The 15871-nt window shown below is 47.4% G+C and overlaps 1 non-coding gene across 1 annotated transcript; it reads left to right on the plus strand.

Moving 5' to 3' along the window:
* The first annotated feature begins 4196 nt into the window (after positions 1 to 4196).
* Positions 4197 to 4278, plus strand: TRNAS-CGA (transfer RNA serine (anticodon CGA)). Its single transcript has one exon. It is a non-coding gene; the product is annotated as a tRNA-Ser (tRNA).
* The last annotated feature ends 11593 nt before the right edge of the window (positions 4279 to 15871 follow it).

A 15871-nucleotide genomic window follows, 5' to 3' on the forward strand; every position in this document is an offset into this window, starting at 1 on the left:
CGTCAGCCAGACACCACGTGGCCCCAGAAGTACGCAGTCAGGCAGCAGCGGAGACGAAAAACAAAAAACCCAACAAATACTGAGCTGTGCCGGCATGGCATCGTCCAGTTCGGCACATCGGGGCTGCCTGTCCCCACCCCCACCCACTACTTGCCACGCGGAAGGCCAGCCACGTACAGGTGAAGACGCTGAGGTTCACAGGCACAGCTGTGAGCTCCCGAGAAGGAGTGCTGGGGTCGGCACTAGCCACAGGGGCTGTTTCCCGCCTCTGGCTGGGAGGGGGACAAGCCTGCAACCTTAGTCTCAGTCCAGGAAAGAAGCTCCCTGAGCTGCTGCTGGAACCTGGCCGAGAGCGTCAGCTGCTGGAGCCCGAACTCCTGCCCGCCTGCCGCGCTCTGGAGGAGCGGCTGCGTTTGAAAGGGCCCCGGCCTGCACTGCGCACCCACTGGTGCCAAAGCGCCCCCGGGTGCCTCACGCATCACCCTTGCAGTCAGGGGGCGAGAATCAGAAACTTGCCGGGCAGCCGCTGCAGAGTGTGAGCCCCCGTTCCGAGCACTCCGCCCTGAGGAGCAGCCCATAACGGCTTGGGCAAAGTTACGAACAACCTCCATTCCCGAGGTCTCCGTAATTCTCCTGTATTATCTAGACCAGGGGCTGTCAACAGGCGAACCACGGGCCAAATCCGGGTTGCCAGACGCTTTTGAACGGACCCAACAAACTTTTTATTTACATATTATCGTTATTATTATTTTTTAAAAGGATTTTCTCTGCAGTCTGGCCCCGACTGTACATTGATGAAGAATTTGGACCTTGACAAAAAATAATTGACTACCCCTCATCTAGACCATCCCTGAGCGGTGACTGTCGATCCTGCTAAGAACCTACAATGACAGAGATTCCACAACCTCCCTAGGTAATTTGTTCCAGTGCTTAACTATGCTGGCAGGAAGTTTTTCCTAACGTCCGACCTAAACCTCCCTCGCTGCAATTTCAGCCCATTGCTTCTTGTCCTGTCCTCAGAGATTCACAAGAACAATTTTTCTCCCTCCTCCTTCTAACAACCTTTTATGTACTTGAAAACTGTTCTCATGTCCCCTCTCATCCTTCTCTTCTCCAGACTAAACAAACCCAGTTCTTTCAACCTTTTCTCGTAGATCATGTTTTCTAGACCAGCGGTTCTCAACAGGGGGTTCGTGGCCCACTGGGGGTCCATGAACCCTTTCAGGGGGGCCGCAGGGCCCCGTGGCTAAAATCCAAAGCCCGAACCCCAGCACCTCCCGCAGGGCTGAAGCCGGGAGCAGCAGGGCTGAATTCTGGAGCCCCGAGCCCCGGTGCTCCCCAAGGGACAGAAGCCCTGAGCCCATGGGCAGAGTTGGGGGAACACAGGGGTGTTACACCCCTCCCAAACTACAGTGCAAGAGCAGGGCAGTCTTGGGGTAGCTCCACACCCCCCCTCCACCACCTCCTCTCTCCACCCCCTGGCTAGGTCGGAGGTGGGAAGCCAGAGTCCGGCAGCCTGGGACAGCTGCTGCTCTGACTGGTGCCATGGAGCAGGCAGCCGCAGCGTTGCCTGGTCTCCTGCTGCTGCAGGGGGTTGAAGCTGCTCCCCTTTGCTCATGCAGCTGGTAAGAGCTGCCTGGGCGGGGGGATCTGGCTGCTTTGTGGCTGGCAGAGCCCTCAGGGTACAGGGAGCGCAGGGGAGCCCTGAGAGCACACAGCCCCTAGCTACCTCCTCCCTGCACCCTGAGCTACCCTCTGCCCACACACAGCCCCTAGCTACCTCCCTCCCTGCACCCTGAGCTACCCCCCTGCACACAGCCCCTAGCTATCCCTCTCCCTGCACCTCAAACTTTTTGAGCTCAGCCCCCCCACCTTTGAGTTATAATTTTTGGTTGTAGGCCCCCCCCAAGTCCAGACAGGCGGGTGGCCTGCTGAGGTGAGTCAGGGGTGGATGTAGCATACCCTCCCCAGACCCCGACGTCGGAGCTGGCTTGAGCCTCACGGGCCCCTGCCCACCCAAAACAGAAGTCAAACTATACCTATGCAAACTTGTTTTCCCCCCTTTCCCCGGCCCAGAGCCTCCCCCTCCCACACTGAGCCCTGGAGATTTTAATGGCATGTTGTGGGTGGCCTCAGAAAGAAAAAGGTTGAGAACCCCTGTTCTAGACCTTTAATCATTTTTGTTACTCTCCTCTAGACCTTCTCCAATTTGTCCACATCCTTCCCGAAATGTGGCGCCCCGACTTAGACACAATACTTTAGCTGAGGCCACATCAGCATGGAGTAGAGCAGAAGAATTACGTCTTGTATCTTGCTTACAACACTCCTGCTAAATCCTGCCCAGGATGAGGTTCGCTTTTTTTGCAAGGTTACACTGTTGACTCATATTTAGCTTGTGGTCCACTATGACCCCCAGATCCCCTTCCGCAGTACTCCTTCCTAGGCTGTCACGTCCTGCTCTGTATGTGTGCAGCTGACTGTTCTGTCCTAAGGAGAGTACTTTGCATTTGTCCTTATTGAATTTCAGCCTGTTAACTTCAGACCATTTCTCCAGTTTGTGCAGATCATTTTGAATTTTAATCCTATCCTCCAGAGCACTTGCAACCCCTCCCATCTTGGTATCATCCGCAAACTTTATCAGTAAAAAGAAAAGGAGGACTTGTGGCACTTTAGAGACTAACCAATTTATTTGAGCATAAGCTTTCGTGAGCTACAGCTCATTTCATCGGATGCATACTGTGGAAAGTACACAAGATCTTTTCATACACACAAACCATGAAAAAATGGGTGTTTACCACTACAAAAGGTTTTCTCTCTCCCCACCCCACTCTCCTGCAGGTAATAGCTTATCTAAAGTGATCACTCTCCTTACAATGTGTATGATAATCAAGGTGGGCCATTTCCAGCACAAATCCAGGGTTTAACAAGAAAGTCTGAGGCGGGGGGGGGGGGGTAGGAAAAAACAAGGGGAAATAGGTTACCTTGCAGAATGACTTAGCCACTCCCAGTCTCTATTCAAGCCTAAGTTAATTGTATCCAATTTGCAAATGAATTCCAGTTCAACAGTCTCTCGCTGGAGTCTGGATTTGAAGTTTTTTTGTTTTAATATCGCAACTTTCATGTCTGTAATCGCGTGACCAGAGAGATTGAAGTGTTCTCTGACTGGTTTATGAATGTTATAATTCTTGACATCTGATTTGTGTCCATTTATTCTTTTACGTAGAGGCTGTCCAGTTTGGCCAATGTACATGGCAGAGGGGCATTGCTGGCACATGATGGCATATATCACATTGGTGGATGTGCAGGTGAACGAGCCTCTGATAGTGTGGCTGATGTGATTAGGCCGTGTGATGGTGTCCCCTGAATAGATATGTGGGCACAGTTGGCAACGGGCTTTGTTGCAAGGATAGGTTTCTGGGTTAGTGGTTCTGTTGTGTGGTGTGTGGTTGTTGGTGAGTATTTGCTTCAGGTTGGGGGGCTGTCTGTAGGCAAGGACTGGCCTGTCTCCCAAGATTTGTGAGAGTGTTGGGTCATCCTTCAGGATAGGTTGTAGATCCTGAATAATGTTGGAGGGGTTTTAGTTGGGGGCTGAAGGTGATGGCTAGTGGCGTTCTGTTATTTTCTTTGTTAGGCCTGTCCTGTAGTAGGTGACTTTTTGGTACTCTTCTGGCTCTGTCAATCTGTTTCTTCACTTCTGCAGGTGGGTATTGTAGTTGTAAGAATGCTTGATAGAGATCTTGTAGGTGTTTGTCTCTGTCTGAGGGGTTGGAGCAAATGCGGTTGTATCGCAGAGCTTGGCTATAGACTATGGATCGTGTGGTGTGGTCAGGGTGAAAGCTGGAGGCATGTAGGTAGGAACAGCGGTCAGTAGGTTTCCGGTATAGGGTGGTGTTTATGTGACCATCGTTTATTAGCACAGTAGTGTCCAGGAAGTGGATCTTAATCGCGTCTCTGCTAAGGCTGCGTCTACACTCCCCCTTGTGTCGGTAGAACGTATGTGGCTCGGGGAGTGAATAAGCCACCCCCCGAGTGACACAAGTTACACGGACCTAAGCGCTGGTGTGGACAGTGCTATGGTGCTGGGAGAGCTTCTCCTGCCAACATGGCTACGGCTGCTCGTTGAGGGTGGAGAGCTCCCTCCCTTCGGCTTCCAGACACTCCAGTAGAGACTGCCACTGGGGGCCACGTCACTCACAGCTGTGAGGGCCGAGCGGTTAAGGGGTTGGACTCGAAATCCAATCGGGTTTCCCTGCGCAGGTTCAAATCCTGCTCACAGCGAGGCCTGTGTTTTAGCCACACTTGCTCACCAGGGCAATACATCTCCACCGACCCTGAGACGCTCTCCATACACTCCCCACCCCAGGTAAACCCTGTTCTGCTCCTTTCATGGGGATGCCTGGGATGGTGCCTCACGCTGTGTCCCTGCGGTCTCAGCTTCCGAGCCCTCTGCCCCTCACCCAGCGCCCCCCGGCTCAGCCCCACCCCTGGGTGCTGCTCCTCTCCAGCGTGTGGAAGGAGCTGAGCACGGGCAGCCCGTATAAAAGGCCACGGGAGGCTGAGCCTCCCCGAAAAGGCCGTCCATGCGGGGGGGAAACGCCGGGGATGTGGGGCGGGTCTCCCCGCCGGAGGCCCATGGGCTCGTGGTCAACTTTCGAGCGCTGGAAGCGAAGCTCCAGAGAAGTGGGGGCCCCACCTGCACCCCGCTCCCCTCTGCCTCTTAGCCCGATGCCCTGCTCTTGCTCTGCCTCTTCCCATCCCCCCTCCGCCTCTTCCCCCAAAACCTGCACCCCACCCCCCCTTGGCCTTTTCCCCCGCGGCCCCTTCTTCTTGTGCCTCTTCCTGTCCTGCTCCACCTCCTTCCCCAAGGACCCCCCTGCCCCCCGCTCACTGAAGACAGAGAAAAGGGACGGGTGCCTGGCCCCATGGCCCCCCGGTAGCCCCCCTTCGGGGAAAGGGGCGGAGAGGAGCAAGCAGGGGGTGAGTGGAGTCCTGGGGGAAGAGGCGGAGAGGAGCGAGGGGCAGGTAGGGGGACCTCGGGGGCCAGAGGAGTGAACAGTGGGTGGGCGGGGCCTCGGGGGAAGAGGATGACCGGGGGCGGGGCCTCTGTGGCAGGGCCATGCTCTAGGCCCCGGTGGCCCCCCAACTTCTCGGGGTCATCTGAAACCCAGGATGAAGGTGACACAGGGCCTGGTTCCTCTTTGGGCTAAGATTCCATAACACCTCTCCCTTCCTGGCAGTGTGAAGGGGCTGGACAGGGGCATAAAGCCCTCCAGACACGGCCGGAGACAGGGAAAGGGCCGTCAATGTGGAAGAGAATCAGGCCCAGAGTTAGACAAGGGGTGCAGAGAATATTCTGGATTCTGGTCATTGCACTTCGCCCTTGCTCGAAATGCTTCCTGTATTTTCTCCATTTCACTCCCTGACTCTCGGTCTCTGCCCCTTTCCCCGTTTCTTCCTCAGAATTAGCACGTTCAGCCAGTTAATCGCAGCAATCCCGCCATAAGACGGCAGCCTGAAATCTCAGCTCTCCCCCGCCCCTCGCACGAGACCTGCTGCCAGCTGAACTGGAGAAAGAATGGGGAACGTCTCTGGCAGAGGGTGTGAAACAGACACCCGGAAAAGGTGAGTTTTCACAGGGATTTCCTCAAAGTAGGAGAAACTTGGGGTCCCAGTTAGTGCCCAGAAAACCCTTCAGGGATCAAACAAACCAGAGGCCCAGCCCACCCCGATCTGGGCTCCACGTGGGAATGAGCAGGGGGCTGCTGAGACACACACAGACTGCTGGGCACGCATGGACTGTGGCTGGGGGGGGGGCTGCCAGACCTCCCTTGGGTGACCAGATGGAAAGTGTGAAAAATCAGGACGGGGGTGGGAGGTAATCGGAGCCTATATAAGAGAAAGACCCCCTGAGCCTGCTGAGCCCTGTGGCCCTTCCCAGCCACGCCCGTGGGAGCAGAAAACACCGAGAGACCAGGCCGGGGAGGTCATATGGTTTATTGGACCCGCTTCTGTTGGGGAGAGAGACCAGGGCCTGAGGACGAGCCCTGCGGAGCTCGAAGGCTTGTCTCTCCCCAGCAGAAGTTGGAGAATGAAAGAGTGTCACGGAGTCCCTGGGCGATGCTCTGGAACTGCTCCCCATGAAGCCAGTCAGGACTCTGGGGCAGTCGCCTTTCTGTGAGCAGCCTGTCTTCAGGACACGCAGCTCACTCAGCTTCCACCTTCCTGGGTCTGACCTCGGAGCATTCAGCATCCTCTGCCCCTCCGTGCGCTTCCCACAGCGAGTCCGCTCAGGCGGGGCTCCTGGGGAAGCCAGAGGGTCCTGCCCCCCAACTTCGCAGTCAGACGTGACTCTCAGCCAGCCAGTAAAACAGAAGGTTTATTAGACGACAGGAACATGGTCTAAACCAGAGCTTGCAGGTGCAGAGAACGGGACCCCTCAGCTGGGTCCATTTTGGGGGGCAGTGAGCCAGACAACCACGTCTGCACTTCACTCCATGTCCCAGCCAGCCCCAAACTGAAAACTCCCTCCAGCCCCTCCTCCTCTGGGCTTTGTTCCTTTCCCGGGCCAGGTGGTCACCTGATTCCTTTGTTCTCCAACCCTTCAGCTCTCACCTTGCAGGGGGGGAAGGGCCCAGGCCATCAGTTGCCAGGAAACAGGGTGTTGGCCATTCTCTGTGTCCAGACTCCTGCACACACATGCCCTCTAGGGCTCTGCAATGATCATACACCCTTACTCCACCCCCTAGATACTTAAGAACTGCCTAGGGGAAACTGAGGCACCCCCACACTATTCAGAGGAAACATTAAGAACAGTCCCACTTTGTCACACTTGGTAAACAGGGCACAACCAATCAATATGTGTTTTAATATGGCCAAATGTAAATGTCCAGGGAGGAAAAAAAATGCAGGTCACGCTCACTGGATGGGGGCCTCTATCCTGGGAAGCAGTGACTCTGAAAAAGACTTGGAGATCATCTTGGACAATCAGCTGAGCATGAGCTGCCAATGTGACACTGTGCCAAAAGGCCTAATGTGATCTTTTGATGTATAAACAGGGGAACCTTGAGGAGGAGCAGAGAGGGTATTTCACCTCTGTGTTTGGCACTGGTGTGACTGCGGCTGGAATCCTGTGTCCAGTTCTGGTGCCCACAGTTCAAGAGGACATAGAAACATTGGAGAGATTCAGAGAAGAGCTGCCAGAATGATGAAAGGATTGGAAAATCTGCCTTACAGTGAGACTTAAGGAGCTGTGTCTATTAAGCTTATCAAAGAGAAGGTTAAAGGGTGACTTGATCATAGTTTCTAAGTACCTGCTTCGAAGCAGAAATTTTATAATGGGCTCTTCTATCTAGCAGGCAAACGTCTAACAAGATCCAATCTTTGGAATTTGGAGCCAGACAAATTCAGACTGGAAATAAGGCACACATTTTTAACAGCCAATCATTGTGGCAGACTCCCCATAACTGGCTATTTTTAAACCAAGCCACACTCTGAACTGTTTTGTAATGTATTGTGGGAGAACTTGTCAGTCCTCAGCCCGTGTGTGGAAGTGTTTTTAGCCCACTGTGAGGTTCTGTACCTCAGGGGAACACCTTACACCCATATGAGTTGCATCCGAGAGTGCTGAAGGAACTGGCAGCTGTGATTGCAGAGCCATTGGCCATTATCTTTGAAAACTCGTGGCGAACCGGGGAAGTCCCGGATGACTGGAAAAAGGCTAATGTAGTGCCAATCTTTAAAAAAGGGAAGAAGGAGGATCCTGGGAACTACAGGCCAGTCAGCCTCACTTCAGTCCCTGGAAAAATCATGGAGCAGGTCCTCAAAGAATCAATCCTGAAGCACTTGCATGAGAGGAAAGTGATCAGGAACAGCCAGCATGGATTCACCAAGGGAAGGTCATGCCTGACTAATCTAATCGCCTTCTATGATGAGATTACTGGTTCTGTGGATGAAGGGAAAGCAGTGGATGTATTGTTTCTTGACTTTAGCAAAGCTTTTGACACGGTCTCCCACAGTATTCTTGTCAGCAAGTTAAGGAAGTATGGGCTGGATGAATGCACTACAAGGTGGGTAGAAAGCTGGCTAGATTGTAGGGCTCAATGGGTAGTTATCAATGGCTCCATGTCTAGTTGGCAGCCGGTATCAAGTGGAGTGCCCCAAGGGTCGGTCCTGGGGCCGGTTTTGTTCAATATCTTCATAAATGATCTGGAGGATGGTGTGGATTGCACTCTCAGCAAATTTGCGGATGATACTAAACTGGGAGGAGTGGTAGATACGCTGGAGGGGAGGGATAGGATACAGAAGGACCTAGACAAATTGGAGGATTGGGCCAAAAGAAATCTGATGAGGTTCAATAAGGAGAAGTGCAGGGTCCTGCACTTAGGACGGAAGAACCCAATGCACAGCTACAGACTAGGGACCGAATGGCTAGGCAGCAGTTCTGCGGAAAAGGACCTAGGGGTGACAGTGGACGAGAAGCTGGATATGAGTCAGCAGTGTGCCCTTGTTGCCAAGAAGGCCAATGGCATTTTGGGATGTATAAGTAGGGGCATAGCGAGCAGATCGAGGGACGTGATCGTTCCCCTCTATTCGAGATTGGTGAGGCCTCATCTGGAGTACTGTGTCCAGTTTTGGGCCCCACACTTCAAGAAGGATGTGGATAAATTGGAGAGAGTCCAGCGAAGGGCAACAAAAATGATTCGGGGTCTGGAACACATGAGTTATGAGGAGAGGCTGAGGGAGCTGGGATTGTTTAGCCTGCAGAAGAGAAGAATGAGGGGGGATTTGATAGCTGCTTTCAACTACCTGAAAGGGGGTTCCAAAGAGGATGGCTCTAGACTGTTCTCAATGGTAGCAGATGACAGAACGAGGAGTAATGGTCTCAAGCTGCAGTGGGGGAGGTTTAGATTGGATATTAGGAAAAACTTTTTCACTAAGAGGGTGGTGAAACACTGGAATGCGTTACCTAGGGAGGTGGTAGAATCTCCTTCCTTAGAGGTTTTTAAGGTCAGGCTTGACAAAGCCCTGGCTGGGATGATTTAACTGGGAATTGGTCCTGCTTCGAGCAGGGGGTTGGACTAGATGACCTTCTGGGGTCCCTTCCAACCCTTATATTCTATGATTCTATGATTCTATGATATGTTCATCCTTATAAAAGGATTGTGTCGTATCCAATGCAAAGGTTGTCATGTTGGGTGTCTTTGGAAGGCTCATGATGCACTGAGCATTGTTGTTATAGTAATGTAATGTGTAAGGTTGTAATTTCATGTATATAGTTATGAGGCTGAAAATGTGGCCTCATGGTTTAAAACATGCCCAGGCAAAACTGTCCAAGAGCAGAGGGGCAGTTCACACCCCATCAGGGCATGTATGGGACAAACCCAGCTCAGCCTCATAGGAACAAAGGACACTGGCCTACGCAGCAACAAAGGATCTGTTGGACTCTCGAGTGAGTCACCCCCCTTACTTTAGTCAATTTGGGAGGGCAATGAAATAATGCTCACCTGACTCTGAAGGGGGATGGCAAAGCCAAGAGGGAAGAAAGAACATGATAAAAGGGAGAGGCGTTTGCCATGCTCTTCCTCTCTCTTCCACCTCCATCTACAGACATCACCACACCAAGCAACTGAAGTGCTGATCAAAGGGGAGAGCCTGGCTGAAGGGCAACCGGCCAGCCTGTGGTGAAAGCATCTAAGTTTGTAAGGACACTGAAAGTGTTAAGATCAGGGTGGATTTGATTTAAATCACTAGTAAGGAAGACTTGATTCATCATGGATTTCTACATAAAAGTGCATTTTTGTTGGTTGTTATAACCTTAATAAATATTCTTCACAACTCAGAGATAGATGTAAGTTTCATTTTTAGAAGGTAAACATGATATATTTTTAAAGTGATTTATTTTGAAAACTTTTCAGATTAGTTTTACAGCAAAATCAGAAAATGAATGATTGGTTATTTCATTTACCAAACGTAATTGAAGCAGATATTTATGAAGTTGTTGGGAGGTGAACTATCATTAATATTTGGAGGATTTTCTCGCCATGCTGTATCACAGGGATCAGCAACCTTTGCCACGCGGCCTCCCAGGGAAAGCTGCTGGTGGGCCAGGCCGGTTTGTTTACCTGCGGTGTCTGCAGGTTCAGCTGCTCCAGGCTAATGGGAGCTGCAGGAAGTGGCATGGGCCGAGGGACCTGCTGGCTTCCCTTCCCGCAGCCCCCATAGGCCTGGGATGGCAAACTGTTGCCCGTGGGAGCTGCGATCGGCCGAACCTGCGGACATGGCAGGTAAACAAACCAGCCCGGACCTCCAGGGGCTTTCCCTGACGTGCCACGTGCCAAAGGTTGCTGATCCCTGCTGTATTAGAAGGAGAACAGACATTTAAATTGTTTTATTTAACTAAAACAACAACATTATATATTCTGGATTTTTTTTTATTCAACAGCAAACATACAATATTTTAACAAAACAAGCATATGAATTTTTGAATTTAGTTAAACATTCAAGTTTTTTAAAATCAGGTTTTTTGGTTACAATTGTTTTTAACTAAAATAGTTAAATGAAATATTTTTTAAGAAATTTAATTGACTATGTCAGCCAGGTCAACATAAGAAACTTAAAATACTGGCTTCTGCAGCTACCTCAGTCGTCTTCACCTTCATTTTCCTGTTTGTTCATAATCTGGAAAAGAAAAACAAGCTTCCCTGCTTGTTCAGGTCCCAAACGATTTCTCAATTTGGAATGAACTAGTCCAAAGGAAGAGAATATTCTTTCTACATTGGCAGAAGAAGCGACTGTTGTTAAAAGTGAGATTATCACTTCAACAGTCTCTGAATCCAAGTGCTTAAGTGAATTCCACCAGTTCACTGGTGTGACTTTCTTTAAAACATCATCAGCAATCCTATATTTCTTGAATGGTTCACCCTTAGCTCTGCAGTTTATTCTAGTTGGCATTCTGGAGGGATGATTGCTGGATGTCCATGTCGTAGCCAATCCCTCTTCTTCAGCAGTTAAGATTTGACCCTGGTACCAAGTATTGAGAATATTTGCAAGAAAATGAGCTGGAGATAGTGCTTGTCCCATTTGTTTTTTTTTTTTAATGCTTGTAATTTAGCTCTGTCATTGCATATTTCTCTTTTTAAGATCTCACTCGGTTCCTTCCAATTTCAACAGCATCAGCAGTAAAACAGCTATTTCCCTGCGTTCAAGGCTACAGAAATAGGCTTCAGGGTACTCAGCATGCGTTCAACATTTCTCTTAAGCCCAGTGTTGAGAACTTTGGCTGTGACAGCGCCATCTATTTTTTCAGGATTTTGTTCACAAACTGTCATCAGATTAGGCAAATTCTCAATCTAGTGTTCAAAACAGTCCACTATTGAGTTCCATCGCACGTCTTGTGGGAGAGTTAGCTTGGTTCCTCCCACTTTTTTCAGAGCAGCTACTGCAAAGTGTTTTTTTGCAATTTCAACAACATTAGCCTTTATTTCTGAAACACTGAAGTCTTTGGCTAGGAGGTGCATCAAATGAGCATTGCAACCATATGTTATTAGCTTGGGACTCTCTTCACTCTCTTCAAAATAATTTCTTCTCATCTTGGATACATTTGCAGCATTGTCTGTGACCAAGCTGCATACTAGACACCTGAATTTTTTTTCACAGTTTGGTATAGCTTTTACTGCTACTTCTTGTAAGTATTCTGCTGTGTGAGCATTTCCTGATGTATCGATTGTTTCTGTAAAGAAGACATTCCCTTCTTCTGTTGTCACACAAGCACATACAACAGGATCATTGTGGACATTGCTCCATCCATCAAGACTCAGGTTAACAATTTTGGCCCCTAGACCGTTTGCACACTGCTCAGTTTCTCTTTCATACATGTATTATCCAGCAATTTGCCTGCGACATCTGCTCTGTTGGGTGGACTGTATCCTGGTCTTAATGACTGAACCATGTTAATGAAGTGTGGGTTCTTGATCATATGGAAAGGAGAGTTTGTTCCATAAACAAACAGGGCAATTTTTTCATCAATTACCTCTTTTTGTAATCTGCTGGTTCTTATCACAAACCTATCTATGATTTGTGGCATGAAGTGAGCTGTAGCTCACGAAAGCTCATGCTCAAATAAATTGGTTAGTCTCTAAGGTGCCACAAGTCCTCCTTTTCTTTTTGCGAATACAGACTAACACGGCTGTTACTCTGAAACCTATCTATGATTGTTTCTGGATGATGGAGATTTTTTTTCTTTTTGCTACAGGTGATATACTGTGGCTGTGTGACACACTTGATGTGACTGAAACACTATCATTGGCAGATGGCTCTAAAACTACAGAAAATGATGGTGATCTTGAAGGTAGATAGTCTTCAGAATCCTGTATGTTGAGGATGGATTCTCCTAAATAAAATAAGTCAATGCAGTTATTTAATTATTATTACCATACTGCTCATTTTGTATGACTCATTGCATTCACTGACACTCAGTACTACTTTAAAGGTGAAATTGTAAAAGGAAGATCCGCCCATTTCAGCTGTTTATTTTTTTATTACAACTGCATCTAAAGTGACAGTACCATAGAGTAACAACTATATTTTTTGCTGAAACATGAGAATTCAAGAATAGTCCAGAAGGAAGACAGGCAGCCCTTAAGAGAGAAATATGAAATAAAAAAGTTTACCACCCTGAAGATCCTGCGTGTTCAAACATGTTCCTCTCATCATCTTCAATACAGCTTCCTCCTGAGAAGGAACACTTCTCATGATGTTGTTTCATATGGGAAACCAGGCCTTGCATTTCTTTGTTGCACTGTTTGCGTTTTACACGCATGCCTGTCTTACCCACAAGTAGAGGAACTTCATTAAAATATTCCCAAACTGGGTCTCTTTTACAGCCTGCTGCCATTATAGGTTTTCCCTTCTAGCGAGAGAATGGTATGGTACATGTCAAATCAATGAAGGCTACACTCAGAAAGACCTCAAGACTTCTGGAATATGCTGCTCAAACAGTTTGACTTTTGTTTCTACTGCCTGTCCCTCCCTTCTCACATTTATCTCCAGACTTCTTCTCCTTGTCCAGATCTATTCCACCCCCAACAATCTTCTATGCATTGAACTTTTTGAAACTTTGCACTTTTAGCGAGAGGTAAGGGATTGACTCTGTGTACACAAATTTGCAGAGGGACAATAGGGTTGAGGTCTCTTATTTCTCACCTCTCTATATTATCTATTTTTTTATTTATTTAAAACATTTTTGCTGTTAAGAAGCATGTTATCTCTGGAGACACAAGTCCACAGTTTGAGAACTACAAAACTAAGCATCTCTGATGGTATCTTCTAGTCTGATCACTGAGTCCCATTGGGTAGGTAGAAAGATTACCCTAAATAATCTATACAGAAGCCTCTGGAACCCCATAAGATTGGGTCCCTAATCCATGAACTGTTGGAACTCATTTACAAAACTTTTCTTAAACATTACATGAATATATTGTCTCATACTAGAGAATTTATAATCCCTATTCCATGATGAGATATCTTTGAGCTATAGTGATTCTTAATTAAAACTATCTTTAGAGAGGTTTTTTCCCTCAAAAATCCGATTTAAATAAAAAATTCTGATTTTTGTTATTTATTTTTTTTTAAATCATTGATTGTTTTTATCCACCCTGAAGAGCAGCCCACTTTTCAAGAATGAAGTAGGATGGATCTGTAAATTCTTGTAAAATGGAGACAGGTATCTCTTATACATTTCCATCCCTTGCTTAGTAACAAGTGATTAAATTATCCTCCATCCACAAGGATGGATGAATTAAGATCATTTATAATCTTCTTCCCCAATGCTTACTCTGTATGGGTGATAGTGCAGCTAAGCTATAGGCCTGATCTCAGGAGATGTAGGGTCAATTCCTAGTGCAGCTAAGCTATAGGCCTGATCTCAGGAGATGTAGGGTCAATTCCTAGTGCAGCTTAGCTATAGGCCTGATCCCAGGAAATGTAGGGTCAATTCCTAGTGCAGCTAAGCTATAGGCCTGATCTCAGGAGATGTAGGGTCAATTCCTGGCTTTGCCACTTCGTTTGGGATGCTGGGCAAGTCGCTTGGACCCCAGTTCAGCAAATATTTAAACGTAGGGCTAACTTTAAGCATGTCAGTAATCCCATTAAAACTGATAAGACAATACGTGCGCTTAAAGTTACTCACACGCTTAAGTACCTTGTTGGACTGAGGCCTTAAATGCTGTCCCACAGTTTCCCATCTTTAAAATGGAGATAATACTTCCTTTCTCCCATTCTTTGTCTGTCTCATCTAATTAGTCCCTGCCCTGAAGCTCTCTCAATCACTTTCTCACTCGGTGTGTACTAACTCTATGGGGTTTGTACTAACTCAGTGGTGCTTTGATCTCCACTGGTGTCTCTAGGGGCTACTGTAATTCAAATAATCGTTTCTATGCTACTTTCTTTACGAAAATGATCCACAAATATTCTCCTGTTTTCAACTTCATATTGCAGAAAGATGGCTGTCCCGTCTTCTTTCCAAAGGCAAAGCTATTTCAGTTCAGGGTACACCTTCTTTCCCTGAACCCATTGCAACAACAAAATAAAAAATCACTAGCCACACATTTGGTTTGTAAATCGTTTTATTAAAAGAGTTGTCTTTCCACGGTAGTAAAGCTTTGGCACTTACGGTATAAAAAATAATCACCGATCATAATTACACCAAATTCCTCTTTGTCAACTGCATACTAAGTTTCTTCAATACATTTTTTCCCATATAAAAACACTTGAGGGATGGGGAACAAAACGGATAAATAACAGTATGAGATACAAAGATACAGCTAGAAAAACAATAGGATCATTTAGAAAGAATTAGGACAGTGCATATTTTAAATGTCACAGTGATGTGGTATGCAGTCACTTAGGTTATTGCTGGCTGCATGCTTAGATGAAAGTAGACGTGTTCAGTGGACTTTCCTTTCTCTAAACATTAGTAGTGTCGTTTTTGTTTGCATGGCAAGGGAGCCTTCCATCCCATTTACTCCCCCCACCCCAGTATTATTTTGATCCCCAACCAATTCACAATTAGTTTAAAAAAAAAAAAGGATCCAGTATCTCTCTCCATTTTCCCAGTTGTGGCTGCCTCTGCCATGGCCACATTCTTTGGTCCTCATTTAAAAAGATATTAAACTTCATAAACACATAGAAGTACCCAAAGGGTTAAATGCTAAATACCAAAGCCACCTCATACTAGCTGACAAAAGGGTCTGTCAATGTTGCAACTTTGGATGTGAGATTCAAATGGACTTTTAGTGGCATTATTTTTTTATTTAAAAACAAAACAAACCCAATTATTCTTAAACCTACAAACAGGATTATACAAACCAAGAGTGTTGGTTTAGGGCCTTAAAACCTTGCATCATCACACAGAAATATTTACACACACAAATTATTTTTTGCCTAATATCCCTTGCACTGCTCTGATTATTTTTTTTATAATACTGTACCCTGATTACATTCCCATTTTGTATAAACAAGGCAGTCAAGTTAAGTTCCAAAAGAAACCCCATTTATACACACACACACACACACCCCTAGTGATTTTGATGACAAACTATTCCCATTTCCCCTCTGTTAGGGGCAAATTCCTAAAGCTGTGTTTGTAAGGCTGTTAGTATTATGATTTATTGTTTGTATGGAACCCATTTTGTTATCTAAAATGGAGGACTTGGTCATGTGATCAGGAGGGCAGTTGGAGTGTTTTCCTGCCCTTTCCAATGGTCAGGGGCCCAAGTCGTAAACAAGTTCCAGTTTTAACTGGATTTTCCCGGGGATTCTATGGGGTTTCCCTAAGGGGTTTTGCGCTACAGAATCTATATAACAGCAGCCATTA

Source organism: Caretta caretta, chromosome 11 (assembly GCF_965140235.1).
Source record: "Caretta caretta isolate rCarCar2 chromosome 11, rCarCar1.hap1, whole genome shotgun sequence".
In the NCBI taxonomy this organism is placed as follows: domain Eukaryota; kingdom Metazoa; phylum Chordata; order Testudines; family Cheloniidae; genus Caretta; species Caretta caretta.